The sequence below is a fragment of the Giraffa tippelskirchi genome, chromosome 4 (assembly GCF_054371585.1).
Source record: "Giraffa tippelskirchi isolate mGirTip1 chromosome 4, T2T-mGirTip1v1.2.pri, whole genome shotgun sequence".
Taxonomy (NCBI): Eukaryota; Metazoa; Chordata; class Mammalia; order Artiodactyla; family Giraffidae; genus Giraffa; species Giraffa tippelskirchi.
Window position 1 is genome coordinate 130,917,412 of NC_137278.1, and position 19,744 is coordinate 130,937,155.

General features: G+C 41.3%; 1 protein-coding gene and 1 pseudogene across 7 annotated transcripts in view; both read right to left on the reverse strand.

The window, feature by feature from the left end:
• Positions 1-19,744, reverse strand: part of DIP2B (DIP2 acetate--CoA ligase B (putative)) — a 228,430-nt gene that overhangs the window by 142,454 nt on the left and 66,232 nt on the right. The window lies entirely within an intron of this gene.
• LOC145547056 (small ribosomal subunit protein uS5 pseudogene) lies at positions 14,246-14,718 on the reverse strand (annotated as a pseudogene).

Here is a 19,744-nt window from a genome sequence, read left to right on the forward strand (position 1 = left end):
ATATAACATAGGGGACTCTACTCAATACTCTGTAATGGTCTATATGGGAAAAGAATCTTAAAAAAAAAAAGAGTAGATATATGTATAACTGATTCACTTTGCTGTACACTTGAAACAAACAATACTGTAAATCAACTATATGGCAATAAATTTTTTTTAAAAAATTAGATGCCAGATCTTCAACCATCTTAGCTTGAATTAAAATAATTCTTATGGTGACATAAGAAGTTATGTTGTTAAATAAATGGTGGATTTCCCATTCGAATATGCACCATGCAGGCCTTTTAAAAAAATGAAGTAAATCGATAAATGTTGATACGGAAAGTGCTCTAAGAAAAACTAAGTGAAAAACAAAGTGCAAAAGACTTTGTATGGTGGAGCTCCTCCATATAAAGTGTATATCTCTGTGTGTATATGCTAGTTTGCCTAAAATACAAATTAATAGAAAGATTCACCAAGTTTGGAAAATATGTCAGCTTTAAACTAACTATAAACAAAAAACACCAGCTTAGAGAACTTTCAGAAGAATGTAGTGGAAATTTTTACTAGTCAAGTATAAATATCTAAATATATTTAAAGCAAATACTACCTCTTCTATCATAAAAAGTAAAAATAACCAAGTTTCAAAGAAATAAAACTGAGACAAGTGATAGCTATTTTTAAAACATGCAAATCAGATTTATCTAAATACCTTGGGTTACTGAATCCTCAGTCTATTTTAGTGCCAACTGGAAACCGAGTTTTTTAGAATCACTCGAATCAAGTCAACACTCTGAAAGACTCCTGGTCTTGGACACATGTCAAAGCTCTAAGATACAACAGCCTTGGTTCGATGCACGATACAGGGTGCTCGGGGCTGGTGCACCCGGATGACTCGAAGGGATGGGATGGGGAGGGAGGTGGGAGGGGGCTTCTGGAAGGGGAAAACATGTACACCCATAGTGGATTCATGTCAATGTATGGCAAAACAAATACAATATTGTAAAGTCAAAAAATAGATAAATAAACTAATTTAAAAAAAAAGATACAATAGGCTTGGACTGGCTGGGCATAATAATGATCACCGTCAACTGTCAATATATATGGCTTTTATTAACCTGTTTTACCACCATGCAAAACAGACACAATCTAACTCATATAGTCAAAACTTTGTCTTTAAGACCCTCTCCCAATTTCTCACTTTTTCATTTCTACTTATGATCCTTAGTTTATATTTGCAAACAAACTTTATTCCTGCCAAAGGTCCTCTTTTATATCTCTCTCTTTAGTTGCTAAGTCGTGTTCGACTCTTGCGAACACATTAATTGTAGCCTGCAAGGCCCCTCTGTCCTTGGGGTTCTCCAGGCAAGAATACCGGAGTGGGTTGCCATTATATAAAGCTCTGATAAATGAGATTAAATTCTTGTTACACAAATCAAAGTCTTAAAGCCATAGAGCTCTCAGGCTGGAGCACTCTGTGTAAGACGGTAGCAACTACTGGCAATATGCAGTAGAATTATTCAGCTTTACTGACACTGTAAGTACCTAAAACACAGCAGGAAAGAAACCATGTTGGAGAAAATGACTGGAGTTTTGAGATCACAAGGCACAAAGAAATTCCACCCTGAGGGCAGAAGAGGGAAGGTTGAGAGTAAAAGGGGAGAAGGGAGGAGCCCTTTAGTACATTTCCAGTAGGCCAGGTGCCAGAGGCCACTTATTTCATTCCTTTCTCATTTTTACTTTACTCCACCTGGTGATTTTTCTTCTGTGAATAAATAAATGTTACAACATAAATCAATACACAGCCTTTTGGTTAATACATTCAATTGACACAAAGAAAGAAAAAAACCATACATGAGCAACATGGAGGCAGTATTCTCCTCAATGGCCACATGAAGTATAACTCTGGTGTACTTGATGTTTTCTGATAATAAAACCTGACCAGTTTACTCTCCAGCCCTAAATACATTCACCGATACATAAAGGAATAGGTACTTACCAGCTGTGTGTACTACGAGCTTGTTAACCTGCATTTCCAGTGCTAGCACAGTTTTACCCTCATTAGAGCTAACAGCTGCCAAAGTGTTATTCCTTTTAGACCTTGAACCCAAGCTCTGTGATAACTGATGCGGCCAATTTAACTTAATGGCACTATGAAAATAATTTTTTTAACATATCAAGTTATCCAAAGTAGAGCTCCTCCCTCTCAATAAGGGAAAAATGTCAAAAGAATTACAAAAGGAAACCAGACGAATTACATGATGGCTAAAAGCTGAAAGGTGGGAGAATTCCCTGGCTGTCCAGTGGTTAGGACTTAGCACTTTCCCTAGTCAGGGAACTAAGATCCTGAAAGTCACACACACTAAAAAATGGTGAAAGGTGGGTCACCAATTCTGAAAGACAAGCCCTTAAAGACACCCAGGACTGACACTGTTATTTTACTATTGCTAAAATAAACCAGGTAATCTTATCTAAGATCTTATCCCCCAAAAATCTTTATTTTGGGGGGGCTCCAAAATCACTGCAGATGGTGACTGCAGCCATGAAATTAAAAGACACTTGCTCCTTGGAAGAAAAGTTATGACCAACCTGGACAGCATATTAAAAAGCAGAGACATTACTTTGCCAACAAAGGTCCGTCTAGTCAAAGCTATGGTTTTTCCAGTAGTCATGTATGGATGTGAGAGTTGGACCATAAAGAAAGCTGATCGCTGAAGAATTGATGTTTTTGAACTGTGGTGTTGGAGAAGACTCTTGAGAGTCCCTTGGACTGCAAGGAGATCCAACCAGTCCATCCTAAAGGAGATCAGTCCTGAATATTCATTGGAAGGACTGATGTTGAAGTGAAACTCCAATACTTTGGCCACCTGATGCAAAGAACTGACTCATTGGAAAAGACCCTGATGCTGGGAAAGACCGAAGGCAGGAGGAGAAGGGGATGACAGAGAATGAGATGGCTGGATGACATCACCGACTCAATGGACATGAGTTTGAGTAAATCTGGGAGTTGGTGATGGACAGGGAGGCCTGGCATGCTGCAGTCCATGGGGTCGCAAAGAGCAGGACACAAACTGAACTGAGTATTATCTAAAAGCCAGCCAGGCAAAACAAAAACAGCAAAGCATCTAAATTGATATAAGACCAAGATAGACAAGACATTTAATTATATACCAAACAATGGTGGTGGTGGTTTAGCAGCTAAGTTGTGTCCTTTTGCAACCCCATAGACTATAGCCCACCAGGCTACTCTGTCCGTGGACTTCTCCAGGCAAGAATACTGGAGTGGGTAGCCATTTTGTTCTCCAGGGGATCATGGCAACCTAGGAATCGAACCCGGGTCTCCTGCATTGCAGGCATATTCTTTACCGACGGAGCTACAAGGGAAATATCTATTAATGTATGTTACATTTGAGCTGGGCTAAACTTTTTAAATACATTAATTTTAATATTTCTAATATCAATTGTGTCTGACTCTTTGCGTCTTCATGGAGGATCAGAGCTCGCCAGGCTCCTCTGCCCGTGGAATTATCCAGGCAAGAATACTGGAATGGGTTGTCATTTCCTATTCCAGGAGATCTTCCTGACCCAGGGATGGAAGCTGAGTCTCTTGCATCTCCTGCATTGGCAGGTGGATTCTTTACCACTAGCGCCACTTAGGAAGGGTTAGTTGGAATCCAGCAGCTCAAGAGCTGAAACAAAGGGGTGTGTTCCCAACAGGAACTACTGATTTTCCTGATACTGCCTACACAACATCTCCATTTGTAGCCTTAGGTGATTCACTGATCTCTGATAGGTTCTTTTTCATATGCAAAATGGGTGGAGTCATTTTTAAGACTGGTGGTTTAGTCACTCTTGTCTGACTCTTGCTGCCCCATGGACTGTAGCCCCCCTAACATATCTTTAACGATAGCTGCTGCTTTGGAGGAGAAGGCAATGGCACCCCACTCCAGTACTCTTGCCTGGGAAACCCCATGGACAGAGGAGCCTGGTAGGCTGCAGCCCATGGGGTCACGGAGAGTCGGACACGACTGAGCGACTTCACTTTCACTTTTCACTGTCATGCACTGGAGGAGGAAATGGCAACCCACTCCAGTATTCTTGCCTGGAGAATCCCAGGGACCGGGGAGCCTGGAGGGCTGCCATCTATGGGGTCGCACAGAGTCAGACACGACTGACGCGACTAAGCAGCAGCAGCTGCTTTGGGTTTACCATAACGTCAACGTGTTTTACATTTCTAGAAGACTAAATTCAGCTCTGGTCTTAATATTCAATACCAGGACATTAAGTCTAGAGTTATACATAAGTTCTAAATAGTGTGTAGGAGTTTTAATTTCAGCAAGAGTAGAAAGGTTGAGAGAAATTGTAGGAAAAGCATAAAACTCAAGTTTTAGCTGAGACTGAAATTTAGTTACCTGCTAAAGAGAAAAAAAGTAAAAGATTTAAAATAACACACATCAGATGGAAAGACAAAAAGAAAAAGATCAATATAATAAAATCTTAGAATAGCTTCAGGTTCAACAATTAGGCATTAAGTTCAGCCAGCAGCATGTGGCCAAGCCTTCATGGAGAAATGAGACAAATGGTTAAGTTCCTACTATTTGAAAAGGAATTTCCTATGTGGGCTCTGGTCCATAAACAGACTAAAATTTTATAACATTAAAATGTGATCAATCTATACTTTTATATAAAGCCTAAATTCTTATTAAAAACAAAAAAGCTTTCACTGGAAATGATTGCAGTAATGATCCTCCAGTAACAGGTACTGTAACAATTAACTCAGTGAGTCACTCCTTGGCCCACAGCTGTGAACTTCAGTCATTTCTCCAGTGGGGGCGACAAATGCCACCTTTCCTTCCTTTCTTCAAGAGAAGGAAACCACACTGCAAACATTACTCTATCTCCTCCAGCACCTTACTTTCACCAGTTAGTTGCAAGTCAGGAACAAGAAAGAAAGCAGCATGAGAATCTCAGAAAATAATTACTCCTGATTAGCACATATTTGCAGTGTTAAATCACTCAATTGTCCTGATGGTGTTAGATCACTCAATTGTTTAAAATTTAGGTAACATGAAGAATCCGCCTCTGCCCCAGAAGAGGCCCTGTTCACCTGTGTCTACAGACCCCATCACCACTCTTGTTAACTCACCGACTTCACACCCTTTGCACTTCCTCCAGTACATTAATTCTGCAGATCCCCGTTTCCTGTGCCCATAACACATCTTCCCTAGACATTCTCATAAATGGGCTCCCTCTCATCATTTCAGGTCTCAGCTCAAATTATCACACCTTCAGAAACAATGTTTCTCATCATCCTAGAGAAAATGGAAGTCTGTTACCACCTGCCCACCCCAGCTTTACCTTATTTCATGGCAATTACTTGCTAAGAAGTTCAGTCATTTTAAGACAGCCAGCTGGATTATCACAATTTTAAATTAACAGACATGTAGCAGTCACTTCACTCAGTCAAATGACTTCAAAAGTCCTCAACTTTTAACATAAATAATACAAATTCTGAACATTAAGAGATTTTCCCTGATACGTTACTTCACGTCACCAGTCCCCACTCCACCCTCCACACTTAAAATGTTCTATAGAAACAGGCACAAAATCCAGATGGACAGTAGGGGACATACACATAGAACCCAGCATCTGGGTTAAAAGATGGAATTCTAGTCAGGATGGTCTTGTTATGGGTGCCTGTTCTCCACCACAACCCAGGGAATAGAAAGGTATCTCATTCAGGTAGCATTACTTAAAAAAGATCCTCCCGATCTTCAGTGACATGACTAGTAAGAAAATAACTACTGTACATCCATTTGGAACTCTGAATCTTGTATAAGTACAGTACAGTAGAAGTGCCGACACTAACAAAATTTCTGAAGCTATTTTGTGTGTGCATGCTCAGTGATGTCTGACTCTGCTACCCTATGGACTGCAGCCCACCGGGGTCCTCCATCCATGAGATTTCCCAGTCAAGAATACTGGAGGGGCTTGTCATTTCCTTCTCCAAACCCGCATCTCTTGCACTGGCAGGTGGATTCTCTACCACTGCATCACCTGGGAATATCTACCAAAGTATTATTTCAAGGTTAGTCTTCTCTTCTTGCAGGGGGAGGGTCTGGGTAACTGAACATTTATACCTAGCTTTGCTTTCATTCATCAGTATTCTATAGCTACCAAGATAAATTCTAAGGCCATAGATTACATTTTTATAAAAGTCAATGGTCCCAAGAGACAATTTTTCTTCAAAATCTCTTCTTTTCGAACACAACTAGGACAGAGTTTAAAGTATAGTACAATGTGTTCCTCTACTCTCTGATGGACCTCAAAACAGAAATGTAGGCAGAACACTTGCATTATCTGATTAAGGAAATAGAAAACTTAAAAGAATCTGTAGGAAGAGCAGAAGAGAGAAGCGCAGGTGGCAGGCAAAGTTTCTGTGAATTTCCAGCTTTCAAAAAATGAAGTGGAAAAGGTTAAAAAGTATTTTTAGGGTTGTTGCTTCCACATAAGACCTCTAAGCATAGGGGACACTAAGGAGAGGAAGAAAATCTGAAAACAGAGACTAGGCTTGAACTAGTGCAACAGTACTGGCAACTTCCTATGTGACACAAATCACTTCTAAGCACCTCTATTACTTAAAATAATAAGATGTTAGTCTTATTTTGGACAGAATCTAACAAACTGTCCCATGAAAAATATTCCTTTCTCGTCAAAGATGCCTCCATAACCTCTAATAGAACAGATATCCAAAAGAAGTGGTGGTCAAAAGGTAAATTTAATTATTAATTTTTTTTTTAACTGAAAGCAAACTAACTTTTTTTTTTAAGCGAAGAAAAGAAAAAGAAAGAGGGAGAAAATTTACAGAAAACTTTTGAACAGAAGAAAGGTGCCAAGACACAGAGGAAGACAAACATGGGGACATAAGGAACAAAGGGCCTCGTGGGAGAGACCAAGAATTGGTGGACAGCCTGAATCACTTTTGTCTTCACATCAAGGATGAAGAGGGAACAGCTGGTACTGGGGGCCCTGGAATCTGGGGAGCAGAGTTAACTGTGAGCTGTGAGGAGGTCCACACTCCCCTAGGTCAGGCACCCCTTCCCCGCTGCTGCCCCAAATCCCAGGGAATCCCCAGCCAAGGTTCTGATGGTCTTGGTGGGAGAGGAAAGAGGGGGCAGAGGTACCCACCAAGTCATAAGAGTAAAGTGTAAAAAGTAATTTTAATTAACTAGTCATCATGTAAATATTTTAATAAAGTCCATAGAGCAAGTGAAGGGTAAAACAAGAGGGTGGCCTAAAGACTAGGTGTCAATAACAGAACATCCACAGAATCTAAAAGGACAAGGGAACACGTGTATTAAACTATCATGTTGTTCATACTATACATGAGTATGAGGACAGGGAAAGGGTATGAGAAGAGACAAGGAGCTTCGACTTTGTGTCAAGCTCCAATTTTATCTAGAAGTCAACTGGCTTGACGTATTTCCAACTGGTGTGAAGAAAGACACCTTCCTAAGGTGCGCTCGTTTGAAAACAACGTGGCGGCATCTGGAAAAGAGAGAACCTAAGAGCAGACCAGCTTCAGTTTTACCTGATGTGTACTCTTACTTTCATCATACCTTGACCTGTGGTTCAAAATCCAAAGATGCAAAAGATATACATACAGTGAAAACACCATTCCCTCTCCTGTTTTCCAATCAAGTTCGTTCCTGAGAATTTGTCCAAAGATGCACATACTACAAGCAAAAGTACATTTTCACATGGGCAAATTTTGATATAGACGTTTATAATGTTTTTTGAAAAGCAGTCTTTCTTCTAACTAAACTCACCAGCATCACACATATCTATACATTTCAACTTTTCTATGAACCTGACTTCAAGATTTGGGGGGGGGGGGGCAAGCAGTGGCTGTGGGATCTTAGTCCCTCGACCAAGATTGACCCTGGGGCCCTTGGCAATGAAAGGGAGGAGTCCTAACCACTGGACCACCAGGGAATTCCTGAAGACATTTTAAGTATCAAGAGAAGTGGGCTTCCCCGATGTCTCAGACGGTAAAGAATCTGTCTGTAATGCAGGAAACCAGAGTTCGATCCCTGGGCCAGGAAGATCCCCTGAAGAAAGGTATGGCCACTCCAGTATTCTTGCCTGGAGAAGTCTATGGACAGAGGAGCTACAGTCCAAGGGGTTCCAAAGAGTCGGATACAACTGAGCAGCCAATATTTTCACTTCACTTTCATCAAAAGAAGTGGTAGAGTGAAAGTGCTGGATTATGAAGTTTGGGTTCTCGCCAAGTTTGGGAAATTCTGTGCAAGTTTAGGAAAGTCCCACCATTTCTTCAGCACTCTCCGTTATCTCTGTGGCCACCTCTTGAGTCCAGGTCACCTTCAGCTCCTGCCTGGACCTGCCCAGCCCCTCCACAACCTCCAAAATAACCCACCCTCTTGCCTCCTCCAGGCCATTCTACTCAGGACTGTAGCTGACACAATTTTAAGTGCAAATCTTGTTTTTACATGAATACTGAACTCTTGTGCAATCTTTTCACCATTTCGGTGAAACCAGTAACAGAGCACATCCACAGCATCCAGAGTGAGGATGGCAGTCTTCAGAGCTCACTTCCTGAGCTGGATTCCTTCACTCAACACATGAAAAGACTGGAGCCCACAGAGACAAAGTAAGTGGGCCAAATCCTGAATGCCACGTGGTTCCCAGAATGCCACGATTACGTGGGAATCGAAAGGTAATCCACCCACTGATGAATATTTACCAAAGGTCAGGCACTATGCTAGCTTTCAGGAACTTCGGTGAACAGGTGAGACCTCTGACTTCTTAGAGCTTATATTTCTAGATACAGTTCTAGAAAAGCAGCACATACCTGAGATGGTGTTCTCTCACTTCACTGTAATCCCTGTCAAAATGTCTCCTCTTCTAACCACTATCTAGAACACCATCCCTCACTTCACTCCACCTGCTTCATTTGTCTACACAGCACAGATCACCATCAGAATATGATATATTTGTGGTTCGTCTGTTTGCCCCCTAGTTGGAAGCTTCCTGAGTGTATCTACCTCGCTCACTGTTATCTACCCCGTGCCTAGAACAGTGTCAGGCACAGAATAGGCACTCGATAAATATTTGCTGGAAAAAAAACAGGTAATGTGACAAGAAGAGACTGAGATGGGCAAGTAGCCACTTTGGGAATGGTGATCAGAAAAGGGCTGTCAGACAAGGTGACATTTAAGCTGCAGCCTGAAGAACAGTAAGGACAAGAGTCAGGAACAGATCAGTCTATGGAGAAGGCACAGAGTGTCAAGGCCCTGGGGCATGAGAGATCCCAGTATGAAAGGGGCAAGTTTGCCCTGCATAGTGAGGGAGGGGAAAGCAATAGACAAAGCTGGAGAAGCAGGCAGGACCCTGAAGGCTATGCTAAGGAGTCAATAATTTATCTTATATGAAATCCCATCATTAAGGACTAAGCAAGGAGTTACATGATATGGTTGTGTTTTTCACGGGGCACTGTACCTCCTGTGAGCAGAACAGTGTATAGAAGACAAAAATGAAAGCAGAAGGACCAATTAGGAAACTCAAGCAGTTTTGAGAAATGATAGTAATTTAGTGGTGAAATACAGACAAAGAGAAGTGAAGATACTTGAGATATGTGTAAGGTAGAATTGATAAGAGGTGCTGATGGGCTGGATGGAGACAGGGAAGATGTAAGATGATTTCCAAGTTTCTGACTTGTGCAATTGGGTGTATCAGGATCTACTAACTGAAATGAAAAAGGGTTGAGGAGGGAAAGCCAGAACTTTGTTTTGTACCCATGAAGCCTGAGTCATAGGTTCCTGATCTCCAGGTGGAACTCAGAGGACAGGTCTGGGCTGCAGCTACATGCTCAGGAGTCATCAGCATAAAGATGGTATTTAAAGCCACGGGAGTAAGTGAAATGACCAAGGGGAAGGAGTACAAATAAAGAGAAGTAAGGCCCAAAACTGAGCCTGGAGGCATTCCAGCACTTAGAGGTCACGCAGAGCACGGAGGCAGTAAAAGAGAAGGAGAAGGACTGGTCTATGAGACAGAAAGAAAACAACTGGATTCCATCACAGAGGACCTGGGGGCTCTTGGCAACAATGGTTTCGGTGAAGTAGTGAGGAACGGAGCCAGTACTGAGTGATTCAAAGAGTGAATGGAAGAGAAAAAAGGTAGAAGAAAGAAGAAAGAAATAGACAACTCTTTTGAAAGGTTTAACTGTGAAGGGGAGAAAAAAATGGGCCACTAGGAATCAAGAGAGGTGAATTTAACAAGGGACAATTTCTTTCTACAGATGGGGTGCACCAGAGCCTATGTGTACACTAACAGGGATGCTCCAGCAGACAGGGGGAGCTTGAAGACAGGAGAGACAGAGAGGTGACCACAGAAGCAGCAAGGTCCCTGGGAAGGAGATGGGGCACTCAGAGCAAAGGGAAGGACTGTGATGGGGGTGGAGAGTCAGGAGACGATACAAGTGCTTGTTCCATTATAACCAACCAGAGGGAAATGAGAGAAGAGTGGCCCAGCTGCCAAAACAAAAAACTCTGGATGAGGAGGAGGGCAAATGAGGGTGTCCCTCTAGACAGATTCTTATTTTCTCAGGCAAGCACCAAACAAAGCCATCAGCTGAGAGAACAGAAGTCTGTAAGGTTTGAGGGAAAGGTATGAAGTACTCTTCTTAGAACCTGAGAAAGCAAACTTAAAAGCTGGGCTTCCTGACAGTGATGAACCCCATTTCAGACCATGGAATTTCAGTTAAGACTTCCCGTACATGGTCAATACTTCCTTCAATCAATGTTGTTATTCAAATTTATACCAAGAACTAGGTTTGTACTATCATCTTGAGAAATCACTGATCTAATATAAATAAATGTCCCCTCTCCCACCAAAACAGAATATTATAGACTCTCTACACATTCCCAGGATTTCGATCAATCATCAGATCATCAGCATCTTTAAAAAGAGACCAGACAACAAACCAAATGGAAAAAAAAAAAATTACATAATCAGAGGAACTGTGACCACAGACTGAGTATCTTACATATTTCTAGATTAAAATGCATACTGCTACTTGATATGCTTTAAAATAATTGAAGAGGGCAAGAGAAAGTGGGTAAGGGTACAGATGAAATCAGACTGGCCATGTGTTAGTAACTGTTGATATTGGGGTAATCAGTATACAGGGATTCCCTATACTAGTCTCTCTACTCTGAAATGTATTTGAAAATCTCCATTTAAAAAAAGTAAAAAATAATAAAAGAAATCCAGAACACTAACATATAACCAATATTTATTTTATGTTTCAAATATAAATTAATATTCCCCAATATTTCATAACTTTTTTTCATTTCCAAAATTCTAGTTTGGTTCCTTAACAACTAACTCATCAGGAAAGGAAGCCCTTATCCTTCCAAACAAAATTCACTTTATTTCAAAAATAACCCTCTCTGTTGTCTGTTCTGTAGATCAAGCCTGCCCCACTGACCACGTATCTTACTGCATGAGGGCTGCCCAGGTCCCCCAGTGCATTCTGAGACAAGGGGGCACTACTGCCCGACTCAGGGGGTTCAGATGCAGGCTGACTGGCTCCCACACTAAGCTCTGCCTTGATCACTATTAAAGATAACATGTGAGTCTCAAAACTGAAGAGAAAAAGAAAAAGTAAAATTAAAGTGATTAACTTTTCTTTCCTTCCTCAACAAATGTCTGATCTCCAGAGCTCTTGGAACCACCGCAACAAACAAGCTCACCTTCATTAACTTCTCTTTTAGCAAAAAAAGTAAAGGACTGGGACGTGTCCAGTGGTTAAGACTATGTGCTTCCAATGCAGGGGGTCAGGGCTGATCCCTGGTCAGGAGGAGGGGGAGGCAGAGGAGGAGAAGGGAGAAAGGGAAGTAGGGAGGAAGAGAAGAAAGGGCTGAGACCAGAGTATCCTTGCTGGTGGGAATGGAGTGGACAGTCTTCTGTGCTTCTCAGAGCCCCCTGATGCCTTGGTCAGATTAATTTATACCAGAAGTAGCTTTTAAAGACACTTAACCACTGTGGTGAATGTGGGCAGCAAATGAATGCTACCGAGGAGAAATCAGCACTGGGTAATTCCCCTCCTGAGACAAAAGGTAGATCATATTTCTCTGATTCTACTACACAACCCTCCTCCATCCCTTTCCACATCTCTCTTTCTTACCAACCCCTTCTAAAACCAAACTTGTGGCAAATAAAATGAACTGGACACCATATGACTGGAAAGAGCCAAAATTTTAAGGACACTACTGCTCCAGTTCTACCTTGCCAATTGGAGGGTTACCTGACTGGTTTCACTGACAGAACTGGTTGCCCAGGAGGGTGGATGTTATCTCTGAGAGCCACAAAGACCATCTTCTCTTTGCAGTAGCTATTTTAAAGGTTTCTTAGTTTATGAATACGTATCTGTTTCAGCGGTTCCCAAGTCTGGAATTTTACAGGAATTTCTAGAAGAGTTCTTTTAAGATTTGGTTGGGGCCCATAAACCTGTATTTTTTTAAAAAGTCATCAGGTAGTTGCAGTTACTCAGGCTTAGAAACAAATGATGTATTATGATATGAGCTGAGGTACAAACATAAGTCATATTCAAAAGAGTAACCTACCTCTAAAAGCTTTAATTATTCTGAACATAACCAAAATATTTTCTCTATAAACAAAACTACAATTCTAGATAATATGCAAAGTAAAATCAAATTGCTAATTCAGAAAAAAAAAAACAATAAAAAGCTAACAAATTACAAGGGAGGACTAAAGTACAGTCTTCTAAGACTGGTCTTGCTGACATATAGGACTGGATGATTCTTAGTTGATAGACTGCACTGTTGGCTATTCCAATCAACCAAATATAATTTCAGTGAAAATCTTACTGTAACAGCATAATGAGTGATTTTGCTGAAATGAAGGCCAGCTCTCTGATTTCTATCCACTAGATGCCAGTAGCATCCCCCCAAGTCGTGACAATCGAAAATGCCTCTAGATACTGTCAAACATCCACTGCGGGGCAAAATCACCCCAGTTCAGGACGACTGGATTAAAGGAACTAGATTAAAAATTAGAAGGAAAAAAGAAAAAAAAATGGCTAAAATAGACTGGAGTGAAGATACAGCAAAATAAATTGTCTTCAGAATATAAAGCAGTAGCATGAGGCGCACTCTTATCGGCTATTTTTATTAACAAAACTAAAGGAAATGGACTTAAGTTTCACAACGGAGCATCGAGAGTACTCAAAAGGAAAAACCTCTTAACTCCTAAGTTTTATTACAGCCAGGAAACCTGGAGACCCTTTCCTGGAGATAATTAGAATGAAAAGGCTGTGATATCAGAAGCTTTGGGACTAGAGAGTGTAGGTCTGAGAGACCTACGGAGGGCCCATTTCAGCCTGAGAACCTCTCCTGCCCTGGAGCCTGAAAGACTCCTTCAGAACTTGACTCACAGTTAATGTCTCCCTCTGGACTCAGGTCTGTGTGATGTGACCGGTTTCTGAATGCACACACAGCAAGCCAACAAGGCTAGCAGGTTTATGGCCCTTCCCTGCTGCTTGTGTTCCTTAAGGCCAAGGTGAGGCTGTGAACCGGTCTTCTCTTTTGCACCCAGGGTCAGTCCTATCATTGTTCTAGTGCAGAGGCTGCCAGTCCAAAGTGGAGCTGTGACCAGGAATGGTATTCTACCCAGATCAGCACATCTATAGGGTCTATATCTCAGTAAAAGTAAAGGCAAATAGAAGAACTCTGAGAAAAGAGAAACCAACAAGTCAAGCCATAAACTACTGTAAATCAGCAGTTCCCCAAAATGTGATCCATTGATTTCTGGGGGTCCTGCAAGAACGTACAAAGGTCCACAAAGTATAAAATACTTTAATAATGATATTAAAAGATTTTTTGCCATTTTTACTGTGTGAAAGGCTATTTTATATTTTAACCTTTTGTTCTTCATCCATAACAATGGATCTCAAAATTCATACTTTTAAATTATTTGCTCTCATAGCATAAAAGCAATCGTGAATAAAATGGCTGGAGACCTAGCACAAATCAAGGCAGTGGTGACTTAGGTCATGCACGTACAGTGGAAGTTACTGGTTTTGTTACATTTTGATCCCTGAGGCCACATCTTTCTAATATTCTGTGTTGTCTCAAAGAAAAGCACTTACACAGTTCTGAGCTGAACTGGCTGTCTTTTTTCTTTTCTAAACTGGCTTCATTCATCTTATTTTTTTCATATAAAACTATGTGATGGTTACAGCTGGAGCCTGGGTCCTTTGCACGGAAACTCTGGGGTGGGTCTTTACAAGAAGGTCAGTGAATTCCTGATACGGAGACTCAAAGACTCAGTGAACACTGACTCTTTCCAGAGATCAGGGGTGAGATAACTGTAGGTCTTGGAAATGGCATTAAAAGTGGCCTTGACAAAGTTGCCCAGGATGGCAGTGCAGCCCCTGATGGAGATGCAGTGGTGGTCAATTCCAGCCATCATCAGTAGCTTCTTGGGCACAGGGACTGAGATGATGCCAGTGTCCCTGGAGACAGGGATGAGGCACACCAGCACAGAGCCACAGTGGCGAGTCACCTTGCAAGGGACAGCATGAGGCTTGCAGATCTTGTTCCCCCAGTAACCTCACTCAACAGGGACACAGAGTTTGGCCACAATTAACGCCCAACAGATGACAGTGGCTACCTCCTGAGAACACTTAACACCCATACACCACTCCTACTTTAACATCATTTCTACTTGAACTGATGGACAAATTATGGTTTTCAGACTTGAGTATCTGGCAGACATTTTCTTAAAAATTAACCAAGTGAGCTTGGTACCAGCAGCACTGATGACAATCATAAACTTCAGTGAACTGGCGGTAATTTCAAAGCAAAAATGAAAATTTTAGAATACTTGAGCTTGACAGCTTTCCAATACTTAGCATTTTTTCTTATGAGACTAAAGGTGAGATCAACAAATACAACTTTTGCTAATGTATAATGAAATGTGTCATAATTTGAAAGATGTACCTAACATACTGATTCAATATTTTCCAAATGACCAATGAATGATGTTTAAAAAAAATTATACACTAGTAATAATTCATTCAAAGTATAAGACGGATAGGTGCTTCCTCCATGGCTCAAGTGGTAAAGAATCTGCCTGCGAGGCAGGAGACACAGGTTCGATCCCTGGGTCTGGGAATATCCCCTGGAGAAGAAAATGGATAAAATTTGTAAAATCAGTAATCCAGTATAGTCAAAGCTATGGTTTTTCCAGTAGTCATGTACGAGTGTGAGAGTTGGACCATAAAGAAGGCTGAGCACCAAAGAATTGATGTTTTCGAACTGTGTCATTGAAGAAGATTCTGGGGAGTCCCTTGGACTGCAATGAGATCAAACCCGTCAATCCTAAAAGACAGCAACCCTGAATATTCATTGGAAGGACTGATGGTGAAGCTCCAATATCTTGGCCACCTGATGTAAAGAGCCGACTCACTGGAAAAGACCCTGATGCTGGGAAAGATTGAAAGCAGGAAGGGAAGGGGACGACAGAGGACAAGATGGTTGGATGGCATCACCAACTCAATGGACATGAGTTTGAGCAAACTCTGGGAGATGGTAAAGGACAGGGAAACCTGGCATGCTACAGTCCATGGAGTTGCAGAGTTGGACGTGACTGAGCGACGGAACAACAACCAACTCAAACTGATTAATTAAATCTTCACCAATACTTTTTTGTATGTTAGGAACTAAGAACTATTCTTAGTTCCTAAGAACTAAGGAACTAAGTTCCTTAAAGCACTCACTGTATATATTAATTCATTACAGTCCTCTGAGATGCCACACACAGCTAGGTAAAGAAGATAACAGAAACTAACTGGAAATGAAACCTGAACTCCAAGTGTACATAGTGGAACGGGGATGACTGAATGGTAAATGGGCTCTCAGAACACAATCTAGAATGTGTAATAACAGAAGAACAAGCCAGGTGGAATAGGGGTATAACTCTGCAGGAGACATGTGGGCTTAATGGAAAAGGTGACCACTGAGCAGACTCTTATGGGCTGAAGAGGTTGTAGGAAGAAAATAAAAGGGAAAAGGGCAAAATACACCACAGGATTTTAAACAAGAAAGGACATCATTAGGTTTTTGTGTTTTATAAAGAAATCTGACAACACTTAGTGAGGGGGCCAAGAGAGAAATAGGGCAAATGAGATGGGGAGGACCAAGGGCCAGTGGGGATAGAGAGACAAAAACAAAAGTGCTGTTCTAGAGGGAGAACTGATAAGATTTGTTGACCTAGGACAGCAATCAGATAGTAAATACACAGGCTTTGCAGACAACAGAGGGCCTCTATAATATACATACATGTTTGTTTTAAACAACTCAGAAATGTAAAAACCATTCTTGGCTCACAGGCCTCGGGTTAGATGCTGACCCCTGACATGGGAGATAAGCAACAAAGGAGAGGAAGAGCCTGCTGAGGTGACACCCATGTTTCTGGCTTAACCTAGTAGACAGGCGGAGGTGCCACTCACAAGAATAGTGGATACAAAACGAAATGCTCAAGGGTTTCTGAGTGGTGGTAGTTGAGAGCATGGAGGAAGAGTGAGTTAGTTTCAGATGGCCCAGGTGGAACTGTTAAATAGTGCCAGACATATAAATATGGAGCTCAGAACAGAGGTCTGGGTGGAGAGAAAGACTTGGAAATCATCAAGATACTAAACAGCAAAAACCATGTAAATGGCTGACAGCCAAGGTGAGAGAGAGTGTCAAGTGAAAAGAAAGTTGGCTACAATCATGGGAAACACTAGGGGTTGGGGAGGAGACAAAAGGAGTCTGTGAAGAAAACTCAAAGAAGAGACAGAACAGCAGGTATATTTTAAAATGCTAAAGGACAGCAGCAAACTAAGTTGTGGACCTTCACTTAATGCCCAGGAAAGAATGCCAAATCATAGATGTTTCAGAAAAGCAGTGAGGGCTGCCTAAGGGCACACAATTCCCATGGTTCTGGTAAACAAACGTTTGCTGTTATTTCCAAGAGGCCACTTGTTATAGGGTCTCTTCCTCAAAACAGAAGTTTGCTCCTAGCCTAGTCATGCTACTATTTCCTACCTGGTACCAACCTATTCTTCATGGAAACCACACATAGGAAGGAGCCAAATGCTATTGGGGAGCATTAACTCCTCACTGCTGAAGTCTGGCTCTGTGAATGTAGCCCCACCAGTAACATCCCTGGCAATTCTTTGCCACTTAGATGCTTCTATCCTGGGAAGGGAAGTAACTGATCTGACTGGCAAATGTGGGGAAAATAAATGGTCCAGTTGTGCCTTTCCTCCTCTTGTTAGTGAACTGGACGGAAGTTGCGCTGGGTGGAAGCTTTGTCTACTACACAGGCCTTCTTTGCATTCATCAATAATAAAGGTGATATTATAGTCCCTGTTCCTTTAGTTTCTATCCAATCTATTCAAAACTTGGGTGGGAGAGAAAAGTGCTATTTATTGCTCTCCCCTCCCTTCTAGATCCTAACATCAAGTTTAAGTAACTTTAGATAAATGCAATCTAATTAATCTAATTTAATGTAATCCTAGTAAAATAAGGGCTTCCCAGGTGGCAAAGTGATAAAGAATCTGCCTGCAATGCAGGTTTGATCCCTGGGTCAGGAAGATCGCCTGGAGAAGGGAATGGCAACCCACTCCAGTATCCTTGCCTGGAGAATCCAATGGTCAGAGGAGCCTGGTGGGCTATGTCCATGGGGTCACAAAGAGTCAGACATGACTGAGTGACTAACACATGCACAGTAAAATAATTTAAGACTTTTAAATGGTTATGTTAATTCTCCTTTCTTTTACATGGAAGCTTCTTTACCATTTTGATGGTGTGTTGCACTTCTCATTTGTTATAATATGAAACAGGTGAGAGACTACCACCATTAAAGACTACCACCATTACAGTTGAAATTAATCCCAAACATTCCATCCACTTTCCGACTTTGGAACAAACTTCCAAACTCTTAATACCATCAAACACAGTCAAGAAAATCATAGCATAATTCTATTCTTAAGAAAAACACATCTCCAAATACTCTCCAAGTACTTACGTATAATTCATAAATATTTATCCCAAGTCATTTTAAAAATACCTGAAAAGATAAATTACTTGAATAAATGAATTGAGTGATTTCATGCAAAATAACCGCACACTATTATATACCACACTGTGCCATTTTTAGTCTGGGGACAGGAAAATACACACTCTGTAGAAAAAGGAAATGTAAACAAAATGGGCTAACCATTTTTAAAGACTGCTTCCTATCTGGGTTCCGCCTGTTCATGAGACCTGATCACAAAAATACAACAGCCCTGAAGCAAGACCTCAAGTGATTAGTGCTTCATCAGTGGGCTTCATCAGTCACTGCAGACACTGTCCAGCGATCAAGGCCCATCTCTTCTACTGTTTCCAATATCCACTCTACATTCAGAATAAGGTTATAGAGACTGTGTTAGAAGAACCACACTGAATGAGTCAGGGTCAACACCTGGTAGGTGGCTACAGACCAGGGCAGGCCAGGAAGAAATGGACCTGCAATGGGATGGCAGGTAGAATAGTTAGAGCAGGGTGCCACTCAATCCGTAAACTACCTGACTGGTACTCAGTCTTGTCTCTTTACAGCCTGAAGCATCCAGCACAGAGCTTTACATAGTAAAGGTAAGTGGCTATACTTGGAGATTTTACATCTTCTGGATTATGTGCCGATTGCCTGGAACAGGCTTAGAGGGAAGCCTAAACGGACACTTAACCATTTAGTTCTGCCCAAATGAAAGCACTGAATGCCCTACGTGGCTTTATTTATTGGAGCTCACACATTGAATGGTACATGTCTAATCAGTTGTTGGGTGCCAAGAGTGTTCTTTGTTTAACAGCACTCTCTAGCCAAGATGCTGACACTGGGCATATTCTCAAACTCTCAACTGTCTCCTAGAGCTGCTCAGACCTGATTTAATACTGTCCATGAAGACTCACAGCACGAGAGGGGCTGGCTCAAGATGCTCCATGAAAAGCAGCCACTCATGGAAATGTTAATTTGTGGAAGGAGGCACCAAATATTTTCTGTTATTTTAAATCCTGGCAGCAGTAAGGAGAACCAGCCCAACATTTTAAGCAAACTAATTTTATACCCTTTTCAGCTTACAGAATCGATAAATTACAGCTCTACTTTTCATTATCTGGGAAATGGCAAAAATGGAGAAGAGAAGAAAGGAGACTCAGTGCAGTAAATTGGAAGATCCTTTAAAACAGAGCCTATGTTTTGTTCATTTTCTTTTCCATCAGAGTGTCTAGCAGCAGTGCTTTGACCACAGCACTCAGTAAGTGTTTGCTGAATCAAATTGTTGTGAAAGCATTCTCAGCTCACCACTGATCCAGCATGTCACGAGTTTAGCAACACTTAACTCTCTCCTAGCAAATGTTTTCAGTTCCGCTTACAGCAAACATTTTTTTCCAAGAAATATATCTTAACTTCACAACACAGAAATGAAAAACCGAGAATCTCCTTTGTAAAGGTGCATTTCTTTTTAAAAGGAGCCATATACTATAAATGAGAAATATTTTGTGTTAAAAAGTAAAGGGCAACCTAAGCAAAGCAGTGTATCTCTAACTGTGCTATAAGGAACTCTAAAGAGCAAATATCTGTAACGCTGCCATACAGCTGCATCCATAAACACCTTTTCCTAAAGGACTAGTTAAAC